The 12,730-nt window shown below is 41.8% G+C and overlaps 1 protein-coding gene across 6 annotated transcripts in view; it reads right to left on the bottom strand.

The window, feature by feature from the left end:
- The window catches only part of SGMS1 (sphingomyelin synthase 1), a 327,448-nt gene that overhangs the window by 204,456 nt on the left and 110,262 nt on the right, over nt 1-12,730 (bottom strand). For 5 of the 6 annotated variants that reach the window (XM_066348467.1, XM_066348469.1, XM_066348466.1 and 2 more), the window contains exon 3: nt 11,110-11,198. The exons of the other annotated variant lie outside the window; for it this stretch is intronic. The gene's annotated coding sequence lies outside the window, so the exon portion shown is untranslated. The remainder of the gene's footprint in view (nt 1-11,109; nt 11,199-12,730) is intronic. 6 annotated transcript variants of the gene reach the window in all.

Here is a 12,730-nt window from a genome sequence, read left to right as displayed (position 1 = left end):
TCTGCCCACAGACCACTGTGTTCTGTCAGGTATTTCTAAAACAGTCTATGCAAAACGTCCCTTTTTCCTAGCTAAAATAAGGGCAAGGATTAGAGAAACCAACATATTAGTGATTATCAACTTACCATGGGTATCAAACTTCGATATGATAAGCATTTTAAATTGCTAAGTGTGCCTCAATATCCAACTCTCTCTTTCTTTCTTAACAACAGAACTCGTACTTTTAAAATGACACCCAGAATAAGAACTGCAATTTTCAACTAACATGTTGGTTTTGCAGTTAGGTGTGACCATGTGGCTATGCTCTAGCCCAGAAGTTTTCAAAATAGGATCTGGGAATTTCTGGGAATCTACAACACCCTTTAGGTACTCCATGAAGCCAAAATTATTTTCATCATAATACTAGGATGGTATTTACCTTTTCATTCATTCACACAGGGGAGTTTTCAGAGGGTACATGACACATGATGCCACAACAGGCTGAATGCAGAAGCTGACTGGAGACTCCACCCATTTTCTATTAAGGCAGACATTAAAGAGATTTACAAAATGTATAGTTGTGCTTGTCTTCTCAATGATAGTTGGGAAATACTTATTCCCCACCCAACGTAATTTGTGTTAAGTAACAGATCATTATTATTTTTGTTTTTTTTCTTTTTTTTTTTTTTTTTTTTTTTTCATTTCTGAAGCTGGAAACGGGGAGAGACAGTCAGACAGACTCCCGCATGCGCCCGACCGGGATCCACCCGGCACGCCCACCAGGGGCGATGCTCTGCCCACCAGGGGGCGATGCTCTGCCCATCCTGGGCGTCGCCATATTGCGACCAGAGCCACTCTAGCGCCTGAGGCAGAGGCCAAGGAGCCATGCCCAGCGCCCGGGCCATCTTTGCTCCAATGGAGCCTTGGCTGCGGGAGGGGAAGAGAGATACAGAGAGGAAAGCGCGGCGGAGGGGTGGAGAAGCAAATGGGCGCTTCTCCTGTGTGCCCTGGCCGGGAATCGAACCCGGGTCCTCCGCACGCTAGGCCGACGCTCTACCGCTGAGCCAACCGGCCAGGGCCAGATCATTATTATTTTTAAATAAATTAATACTTTTTTAATTTCTTACTTTTAATTAAAATTTTTCTTCTATTTATTGATTTTAGCAAGAGAAAGGAAGAGAGAGAGAGACAACAATTTGTTGTTCTACTCATTTATGCATTCACTGGTTAATTCTTGTATGTGCCCTGACTGGGAACTGAACCTGTAATCATGGGACATCAGAACAATGAATGCTCTAACCTACCAAGCTACACGGCAGGGCCTTTTAATTTCTAACACAGAAAATACTTGCGTTACTTTCCTATGCATACATACATGGTAACTTAAAATAACATGAATTATCTTAATAGTACTGGAGGTCAGAAGTCTAAAAATGGGTCTTACATGGCTGAAATGAGTGACAGCAGGTCTGAGCTCCTCCTGGAGCTGGAGAAGGATATGTCCCTTGCCTTTTCCATCTGCTACAGGCTGCCTGTACTCCTTGGCTCCAGGCCTCCCTTCCATCAATGCCATCACTTCAACTCTGCTTCCCTCCTCGTAGTTTCTTCTCTGACTCTAATGCTACTGCCTCCTTCTTATTAGGACCCATTCGATTACACTGAGCCCACCTGGATAATCCAGGATAACTTCCCCATACAGAGTTCCTTAATTTAATCACATGCAGTCTTTTTTGCCATGGAAAGTAACATATTCACAAGTTCTGGGAATTGGAGGACCATTTCCCTGCCTACCACAAAATGCTAGATATAACCTGTAGGGAAAACAGCTGTGCTTAGGCTTGCTTGCGTGTTTTCTGGCGGCACGATTGCTACGTGAGCACATGGCAGGACCATGTGTGTATATAGCCTATATAAGGCTACTGTACTTTCCCTTGGTGCAGATCGCTTGCCCGCCACAGCGAGGAGCAGGTGTTCCTGATCGCTTGCCCACCACCACGAGGGACGGTTTTTCTGATCACTGGCCTGCCACCGCGAGAGCTGTTTCCCCTGCCTGTTCGCTTGCCAGGCTCTGTGAGAATCTAATAAACAGGAATGGCCCAATGCCTTCTGGTTCCATGGTTCTTCTGTGGTCTGCCCTAATCAAGTGTGAACCTGCTTGGCCAAGGCCACCAACATTACATAACCCCTATACTGGGAAAACAGCTGTGTTACACTTGCTCACTGGTTTCCCGAATGCAAGCACTTTGCACAATTAGTACATGAACACATGGCAGAAATTCACGTGTGTGTCTCTATGAAAAGCTATAGGTGCTTCCTTCAGGGGCAATTCTCCCAGATCGCTTTCCCTGCCACCACAAGGTGCGGTTCTCTGATTCCCTCAGCCACCACTGTGTGTGGGGGCGGTTTTTCTGATCCCTTGTCCTCCACTGCAAAAAGCGGTTTTCCCTGCCTGTTTACTCATCTGCCTCTGCAAGACTTGAATAAATGGGAATAGTCCACCGCTTTTAGCGCTCTTCAGTTCCCCTACCATCTGCCCAAATCCAATGTGAACTAGCCTGGCCTCGACCACCAGCATTATACCATATAATTATACCATATAAGCAAAGCCCTTTAGGTCCTCAATAATTTTCCAGAGAACCACTGCTCTACTATTACCATATTAACCAATTAAGGGAGTTATTAGGTGGGAAAACTCAGAAAGGCTAAATTGTTAGCCAAAGCCATACAGACTATGATTAGAACTTCAACATGAAGCCAGGTCATCTGGCTACTAGTGAACCCAACACGGCTCCATCTATGTCTTGCTGCCAACCCCCAAACACCCTAACTGAGGCCCAAAAAATTATTCTGAGGGCATTCTGTAGGCATCAAGGAAAGGGTACCAGAATAAGCATACAAAGGTAAAATTGGTAAACAGGAGGGACAAGTTGGAGAAAAAGGCGTTTACAGTACTGTTACTTTTCAAAGCTGTAATGCCAGTAGTCAAGGCCAGGCAGGTTCACATTACATTCGGGCAGGTGGGAGAGGAACTGCGGAGCCAGAAAGCATTAGGCTATTTCCCATTTATTGGAGGCTCACAGAGAAGGGCAAGCAAATACACAAAGGAAAACCACTTTGCGCAGTGGAGGGCAAGGGCTTTTCATAGAGACACACACGTGGCTTTCTGCCACATGCTCACGCACTAATTGTGCAAAGTGCCAGCAAGCAAGCTTAACCACAGCTGTTTTCCCCACAAAAATACTTACTTAGAAATATACAAATTCATTACCTTGTGTGAGAGAGAGGAGGAAAATGCTGTGAATGGCCAAGTGTTCCAGTGCCAAGTCAGAGAGAGATGAGTGACCGTTCTTGGTCTAGAGGAGCAGGAGTAGGACCGATGTCCATGAGGTATAGGAAGCGTGTACAGCAAAGAACTCCTCTGAGTTACACGATGGGGCCTGGTGACCAAACTCTGACTCATGGTCACTTATCTTGACAATGACTGTCAACCCTCAGTTTTAACACCCTAACTGAAAAGAACATCTGAAAGACTACATTCCTGGGCTGTCTCTCTGCAATATTTTGATGTGACCAGAGCCACATTTTTGTAGCATAACAGAAACTGCACTCAGTTCCTTGTTCTCAAGTAAGTGTGTTAAATGATGCTAATGATTCAAATCATCACTTTCAAAGGGACACACATTTGTAGCGAAAGAGAAGAAATGGGAGGCTCAAATGGCCAGTTACTGCTCTACCAAATGAACTGCCTGGCCCAGGCCAACCCAGCTAGAAGCAGTGGCAATTAAGGTTCCTTACTGTTCGGAAACCAGTTGTGTTAGGCTTGCTCGCTGGTGTACCGGCTGCAAACACTTTGCTTGATTAGAGCGTGAGCACATGGCAGCACCACGTGTGTATAGTCTACATAAGGCTATGGGTGCTTGCCCTCAGGGCAGATTGCGGATGGCCGATAGCAGCTTGCCTACCTGCCCGCCACTGTGAAGGGCCAGTCTACTGTTTGTTTGCTTGAGAAGCAGTTTTCCCTGAGTTGGGCAGATAAAATATATTATGTTCACTTTGTTAAAGATGGCGCTGCCCACTTGGAAGCCCGTTGCCCAGGTGATGGTATTGGTTGCCCTTCTTGTTTGGGATGGGCATGATTGTACTAATGTGTGTTGGAGGCGGCTGTGGGCAGGCAGGAACCTTGTAGCCTGGGGCTTGGTTTTGGAACTAAGCCTTTCCCACCCTTTTTGATGTGGGGTGGTGCACTCTCATGAGGAATCCAATTATGCCTCAGACAAGTGACTCTGTATCAGAGACTTCCTTGTTTGTATATTGGATTAAAGGTTTTGGTTTCTACACTATAAAGTGGGGCAGACCGGGAGCTTGCTCTCTCTCAGTTCCTGAGATTAGCATTAGAGAGGAGAGCAGAGAAAGGCTACATGGAGGAGAAGAGAAGCAGCCAAGATGGTGGAGTGCTGAAGGAGAAGCCAGTTTGTGCTGAGTTTGTGCAGAAAGGAGGAGATGGGAAACAGAGGTGAATAAGGCTGGTGAGGTAGAAACCTTTGATTCTAGGAAATTCAGATAAGTCAGTGGCTTTGGGAGCCCTGAATGGAAAGGGAAGTGTTTTCCCACTGTGTGTATTGCTTGCCTGCTGGGTACAAGCTAGGATTAAAGCTGATGGCCCACCAGTTCTTGGCTCCAATGTTTCGTTACTGTCTGTCCGAATCTAATGTGAACCTGCATGGGCCTGGCAGCTATGATGGTGGCTGTGGCAACTGGCCTTACACCCTGTCTGTTTGCTCGTCTGCCATTGAGAGAATCTACTCAATGGGAATGGCTCAATGCTTTCTGGCCCGCAGTTTTCTATCATCTGCCCAAATCCAATGTGGACCTGCCAGGCCTCAACCACTGTCATGACACCCTACATCCAAGCAGTTTGCACTTGGGCCCTGTGGTCCCCAGCCCAGAAGGCTGGGCAAGGATTCCTCAGGAAGCCTTGGCTAGTCCTGTTAAGTTTCTCGAGGTTTACTTCATCTCTTCCCTGGAGTGCTCAACTAACCAAACTAAAAACTAACACTGGTGTCTGAACTGCCAGCAACCATAACCCAGAATATGAGACACAGAGTTAGTAACAACCAATGAGAATCTGCTATCCAAGAGAGAAAAAGACACAGAATTATGTGATAGCTGCATTTTCCAAATGAGAGTAAATGGTCAGTAACAGGGAGTCACTCAGAGAATCTGTAGCCAGAGCGTGGCATTTCCCAGGACAGTTTTCAGAGCCTGCCTTTTCTGTGACCACACTAGAATTACAAGAATGCTCCCTGGGATCATCAAAGCATAAAGATTTTGCAGATTAGAAACATTCCTAACATATCACTTTTACCACAAAACCCTAATCCACAAACACTCACCTGTCAGATCTGTGAGTCCTGAAAAAGGTATGGTATTCTCCTGCACAATTAATCAACCAACATCCATTTTGAAATTTAAAAAGTTTTTCATGTGCTAAACTCAAAGTCAATTTAACATTTTATAGACCAAAAATTTTATGCTGCTTTCCACACCTCTTAAGGGGATGTACTGTAAGGACACGAAGTTTATGGAGAGGATGCCTCTAATTCTCAACAGCAAACATCAATTTTCTGTGCTCCCTGTGAGAAGGTACAGCATCCACAGGCAGAGATCTACAACTCAATCTTTTCTAGCCAGTATTCTGCATCAAAAGAAAAATGACACTTTAAAAGAAAATAGCCCTGGCTGGTTGGCTCAGCGGTAGAGCGTCGGCCTAGCGTGCGGAGGACCCGGGTTTGATTCCCGGCCAGGGCACACAGGAGAAGCGCCCATTTGCTTCTCCACCCCTCCACTGCGCTTTCCTCTCTGTCTCTCTCTTCCCCTCCCGCAGCCAAGGCTCCATTGGAGCAAAGATGGCCCGGGCGCTGGGGATGGCTCTGTGGCCTCTGCCTCAGGCGCTAGAGTGGCTCTGGTCGCAACATGGCGACGCCCAGAATGGGCAAAGCTTCGCCCCTGGTGGGCGTGCCGGGTGGATCCCGGTCGGGCGCATGCGGGAGTCTGTCTGACTGTCTCTCCCTGTTTCCAGCTTCAGAAAAATGAAAAGAAAGAAAGAGAAAGAAAGAAAGAAAAGAAAAGAAAAGAAAAGAAAAGAAAAGAAAAGAAAAGAAAAGAAAAGAAAAGAAAAGAAAAGAAAAGAAAAGAAAAGAAAAGAAAAGAAAAGAAAATAGATGGGAGCCATAATAAAGGGGTGCTGAGTAAGAACTCTGTTCTTCCGAGTTTTTCCAAACGTAGTCATTTCAACTTCCAAAAAAGTAAATATCCAATAGATTAACAAGAAAAAAAGAAAAAACAAGCAAAAGTGTAGGGATATAGTATGAGATATGAGTACAGATGTGGTTAAGCTAGCTTTCAAAGGAATCACTATTTCAATATTTTCCTATCTCTAGGTGAAATCAAGTAATTTATCATATAAAATTTAAAAGGCTTAAGAAAATTTATAAAGGGCATGTACAGTAAAAAGCTGATTTTAAAGTATTGCTTGGGCACTCCTAGTTTAGAAATTGTGTTCAATTAGATATTTGTAGGGCCCTTCTGCTATACTATAATTAGATCCTGAATAAGTTATTTTTAAAAATAGTTCTTAATGCATTGGTTAAGCTCCGGGCAGAGACAGTTCCCAGGAGAATGTGGCAGAAACAGTGCACTGAAACCCGAGCGGAGAAGAAAGCCGGACTTGCCCTGGAGGCTACTATGAATACCAGCAATGGGATAGGCATCGAGATCTGCAGCTTTCAGCAAGGTGGGGAAAGCCCCACCTGAAACCAGCGTTCCTAAAGGGAACAAAAGTCCTGGGTCTGTAGCATCTTGTGCTCCCAGGGCAAACACACACAAACTTCAAGAAGACCTCAAGATTCCAAGATATAATTATCAAACAAATATCAGCACACAATCAAAACTGCACACTAAGAAATAAGCCACAAGCACTAATTCAGATCACTGATATAAAATACAGAATATCAAATAACTCTCTTTGGTGTTGTTTAAAGATATGAAAGATGGAGAAAAAAAAGAACAAGCAAAAAGAGACCATCAAAAAATACTCAAGCGAAACTTTTAGAAATGAAGAAATATGATCACTAAAATCAAGAACTTGAGGGATAAGTGAAATAAAAGATTCAATGGTGCTGAAGAGAAAATTACTGAGTTAGAAGCTAAATCTTAAGAAATGATTCAGGAACAGGTGGTGGTACAGTGGACAGCGCGTTGACCTGGGACAGTGACGACCCAGTTTGAAACCCTGAGGTCGCCAGCTTAAGTGCAGGTTCATCCGGCTGGAGCACACACTCACCAGCTTAAGTGCAGGGTCGCTGGCTTAAGCCCAAAGGTACTGGCTTGAAGCCCTAGGTCACTAGCTTGAGCCCAAGGTTGCTGGCTTAAGCAAGGGATCACTGGCTCAGCTGGAGACCCCCAATCAAGACATGTATAAGAAAGCAATCAATGAACAACTAAAGCACTGCAACTACCAGCTGATGCTTCTCATCTCTCTCCTTTCCTATCTGTCTCTGTTTGTCCTTCTCTCTGTGTCTGTCTGTATCTCTTGCAAAAAAAAAATAATAATAAGACCCAGAATGCAACAAAGACAAGAAAGAAAATACCAAATACAAATGAAAAGATATGAAAAATAAAAAGTGAAGTTCTAAAATTTATTTAATCAAAACCAGGAGAAAATAGAGATGGAAAATAGACAGTATTCAAAGCATTAACAGCTGAGAAAATGTCAGAGCTGATGAATAACATGAATATGCACATACAGAAACAACAAATACAGGATAGAAAAACTAAAAGTTGCAGAAAGATACTGTAATGAAAGTGCAGAATCCCAATGGCAAATAAATAATCTCAAAATCAGCCAAATTACCAATTAAAAAACAGCAAATGAAAGATTACCAATAAATTTCCAAAGGGTAAAAATAAAAGGCATTGAACAGTGTGCTTCAGAATGTTTACAATACTGAGAGGAAACTATTGTCACCTAAGGACTACGGGAGTGAAATAAAGACATTTTCACATAAATCAAATTTGATAGATGTTACAATCAAAAGATTCTAAGGGGAAAGAAATCTGATGAAGACAAGTCTCACCAGAGGAAAGGCAGAAGATACAAGAAGGGAAGGGAAACAAGTTATAGTAAGAATACAGATAAAGTTAACCAGATACCATCTCTAACCAATAACACTTGTCTAATTTGTATGAAGAAACATGTAACAGATATGAAACACTGAAAAGAACACATAAGCACAGAAGAGACAGTCTTCATTAGGTGTCCTATGAGTTTTGTATTATTCTGGAAGGGGATTAAAATACCTTAACTACTGATTGACTGCTAAGTGTACATTTTCAGGGCAATCATTAGAAGAACAGAAATAGAAGGCATAACTTCCAAACCAGCAGACAAAAAAATAACTGAATAAGAACACAAATCAACAAAAACTTCAATCCAAATGAAAAAAAAAATAAAATTAGCAATAAAAATGGACCAAACATAGAGTTAAAAGAGAGATGTTAAACTGTATTTCAAAATACAAAAATCAAAAAGTTAAAACAAACAACACTGCACTACCCATGGAAGACTGAATTTTTTTCTCTACATTAAAGTCATAAATTCTATTTTCCAAAGATACTAAAAAGAAAGATGTTCAGTGTCAGTATTAATTAGGAAAATGCAAATTAAGAGCACAATGAGGCCCTGGATAATTGGCTCAGTGAATAGAGCACTGGCCTAGTGTATAGACCTCCCAGGTTTGATCTCCGGTCAAGGCACACATGAGAAGCAATCATCTGCTTCTTCCCCTCCCTCTCCTCCTTCTCTCTCTCTTCCCCTCTCACATCCAGTGGCTCAACTGGTTCGAGCTTCAGCCTCAGGTGCTGAGGATAGCTCGGTTGCTCCAAGTACATCAGTCTCAGGCACTAAAAACAGCTCAGTTAATTTGAGCATCGCCTGAAAGGAGGGCTGTTGGGTGGATCCCTGTCAGGGTGCATGCAGGAGTCTATCTCACTATCTCTCCTCTTCTCACTTAAAAAAAAAGAAAAGAAAAGAAAAGGCACAGTGATATGCAATATTATATGACTGGCAACAGAATATCAAAATTTGGAAGGAAGTAGAGTAACTGATAAACTGTAATAGATTTTCACAACAGAATTTTATTTAACACTAAAAATTAATTTACTACCATTACATGCAACAAGTGAATTTTAACAACATAGCAGTGAAAAATGCAAGTTGCAGAATACTTCATGCAATGCACTATTCTTCTAAAGCTTAAAAACGAACAAAACTAATTAATATACTCTTTGCATATTATACATAAACAAATTAATTATGTGCCAGAATGGACATTAACTACCAACACTAAGAATACTGTTTAGGAGAGACAAGATGGCGCTGGAGTAGGCGGACGTACCAACATCTACCTCCCAGAACCAAAGTGGATTACAAACTAATTTTAAGAACTATCATCTGGAAAAACCAATTTTGGACTAAACTAAGAGGACTCTTCAACTAAGGAACACTGAAGAAGCCACACCGAGACTGGCAGAGGAGAACAGAAGCTCCATATCCACGCATGCTGCAAATGGCTTTTCCAGTCTACCTGAATCATTACCAGCTAGAAGCAGTGGTCATTGGGACTTGGACATGAGCTGCAAAGTATAGAATGGTGACAACAATTCTAGTGCCATGCGGACTTTTCCTGGATGTGGACTTCTCCTGGACTCCTGCTCCCTGTGACAGCTCCTAACAGACTGAACTGTGGTTGGGTTGCATTTTTCAGGGATTTGGCATGGTGATGGGGCCAACTTGGACTTGGTGAACATGTTAAGGACAATACTCTTTTATGGTTTCTTGCTGTATTGGCCAAGAGTTTGCTCAAAGGCTTTTAATCACTGTAAAAAAAAAAATAGAAGACTGGATAAAGAAGATGGGGCACATATACACCATGGTATACTATTCAGCTAGAAGAAATGATGACATTGGATCACTTACAGCAGAATGGTGGAATCTTGATAACATTATGTGGAATGAAATAAGTGAATCAGAAAAAAAACAAGAACTGCAGGATTCCATACATTGGTGGGACATAAAAGCGAGACTAAGAGACATGGACAGGAGTGTAGTGGTTACGGGGGGTTGGGGGGAGGGAATGAGGGAGAGGGGGAGGGGGAGGGGTACAAAGAAAACTGGATAGAGGGTGACGGAGGATGATCTCTCTTGGGGTGATGGGTATGCAACAGAACTAAATGACAAGATAACCTGGAAATGTTTTCTTTGAATATATGTACCCTGATTTATTGATGTCACCCCATTAAAATAAAAATTTATTTATAAAAAAAAAAAAAAGAATACTGTTTAGTTCAGCTGATTTTTACTTTTGGCACAAGATTTTCCTGATGATGGAAGCAGTTTATTGGTCTATGCTCAGGAGCAAGCTCTTCATCTCAGTTCAACTCTGCACAGCACTGGCCAAGAGTATTCAACTCAAGAGAAGAAGGCAGACCTTGGAACTGTAATCTTTCAGAACAAAGAGCCTTTAATCAAAAGCACTTCCAACTTAAAGGAAAAGGCCTGGCCCCAATGACTCTCCCAAGTCTTCTTAGAAACTTTCTAGTAATCTATTCTATAAAATAAAATTATTAGTAATAGTTTGGGTTAAAGATGAAAAGTGGCTTACACTAAGATAGAGATTTTCCTTAATTTAGGCAGCCTTTTTCCTTTTTAATGTCAAGTCTGAACATTAAACTTTTAAATGTCCAGGTTTATGTGACTACAGATCCAGCAGCACCCTCTTCTGTCATTTCTATGACCCAGGCAGACATTATTTCCTGTGCCCTTTGCTTTATGAATTTCTACCACCCTGGCCCATATTGTCTTCCTGCTCCTGTGAGGAATGTGGTTCCTTCAGTCCTTTTCCTCCAAAACCTTGGTTGATTTTGACCTGGGGCACCTCAGAGGCTTGGAAGATCACCTCCATCCATCCATCAGAGCCTCACACACAATCTCAGAGCAAAGGAGGGCCTATTGTGAAGAACTTCACATCTATGAGATGTTTTGGGATGGACAAAACAATGAGTTTGACTTACATGTTATCTTTCATACACCCTCTACCATGCTCCTACTTCGCTGTTCTTGAACTTCAGAGAAGCCACAACTCCAGTCACTGAAGCTCTGCCTGAAACAATAAGAGCAGGAAATGAGAAAGAAGGCCACCAAAAGGAACTGAAGGGTCTACTGGGGAAAGAATCGCTCTTCTAGAATTAATCTTGACATTTAAAAAGAAAAAAGAGCCTCTGGAGTTCAGGGAAATCTCTACCTTAGTCTTGTCATTGTTCATCTTTAACCACAACTATTAATAGTAGTGTTTGTACAGGAAACCATTATTATTTACAGAGAGCTTTCACATGCATTTTCTCATTTGAGCCATAGGATCTTAAGGCTAGGAACATATTATTTTAAAATGCAGCAGCCAAACTTTCCAAAGATTAGAGAACTTTCCCATGACCACTCAGCCGGCAAGGATTAAAGGAGGGATTAGAACCATCTTTCTAAATTCTTCTATAGCACAAAATGATATAATGGTTCAACTTAAAAAAACACATTACTTTTTTGTACTAGACTTACTTTCTGAGCCAACAATCAGAGAAGCAGCTTTGCCTGCTCAATGACACAGACATCATCATAGGATTATGTTTATTTACCAGAGAAAACCCAAAGGATAGAAAATCTAAACCAAGATAGTTAAGAAATGCCTGTATCTTGTCACATACCCTCCTTTGCTCTTTCAGTTGTCATTATATTGCTGGGCTTTTTCTCCTTTATCTTGAAAAGAATTTCAAACTTATAGAAAAGTTGTAGAATAATAATAGTACAAAGAATAACATAGATTCTTTACCCAAATTCACCTACTGTTAACATTTAACCCAAATACTTAATCATTCACTCTCTGTCCATAGACACATACATTCACTCAACATATTTTTTTCTGAGCCATGTGGAGATCTGTTCCATACAGCATGTCTCTTCACACATCTAAATACTTCTGAATTTACTTAAGAATATGGGTATTCTTAAATAGCCATGATGTTGTTGGCAATTTTAGATTTAATACTGACACAAACTTTAATTTACCACCGTTTTCAAACAACCCAATACACATTAGGTCTTCTCCTCTAACTCAGGGTCCATTTTAGGGTCATATATTACACTTAACTGCTATTAATCTGAAACACACAGCTTTCCTTTGTCTTTTATTACACTGACACTTTAGAAAAAAATAGGCCTGCCCTCTTTTATATGAATAAAACATTTCCTTTTGACTTGACTGACATTTCCTCATGACTCAATTCAGGTCATGCATTATCAGCCAAAAAACTACAGAGGTGATGTTTTCCTCTCCCGATCTCACACCTGGAAGCACATACAGTGCATCTGACCTCCTTGGCGGTGTTAATTTTGATCACCCAGCCAAGATTTTGCCTGATTTCTCCAATGGAAAAATATTATTTTTTCCCTTGCAACTAATAAGTAATCTGTGGCGAGATAGTTGAAGACCATGAAAATATCCTGTCCCTTAACAAAACTTCCCCTTTGATTTAGCATCCCTTGGTGATCCTTGCCAGATGGCTACAACAGAACAGACCGTTCCAACTCCAGCACTCCCCTCACCTTGTCAGGCATTACTCAACACTGTACACATTATTTGTC

Source organism: Saccopteryx leptura, chromosome 9 (genome assembly GCF_036850995.1).
Source record: "Saccopteryx leptura isolate mSacLep1 chromosome 9, mSacLep1_pri_phased_curated, whole genome shotgun sequence".
In the NCBI taxonomy this organism is placed as follows: Eukaryota; Metazoa; Chordata; class Mammalia; order Chiroptera; family Emballonuridae; genus Saccopteryx; species Saccopteryx leptura.
The sequence above is the reverse complement of the archived record's forward strand: the minus strand, read 5'-3'. Positions and strand labels throughout refer to the sequence as shown.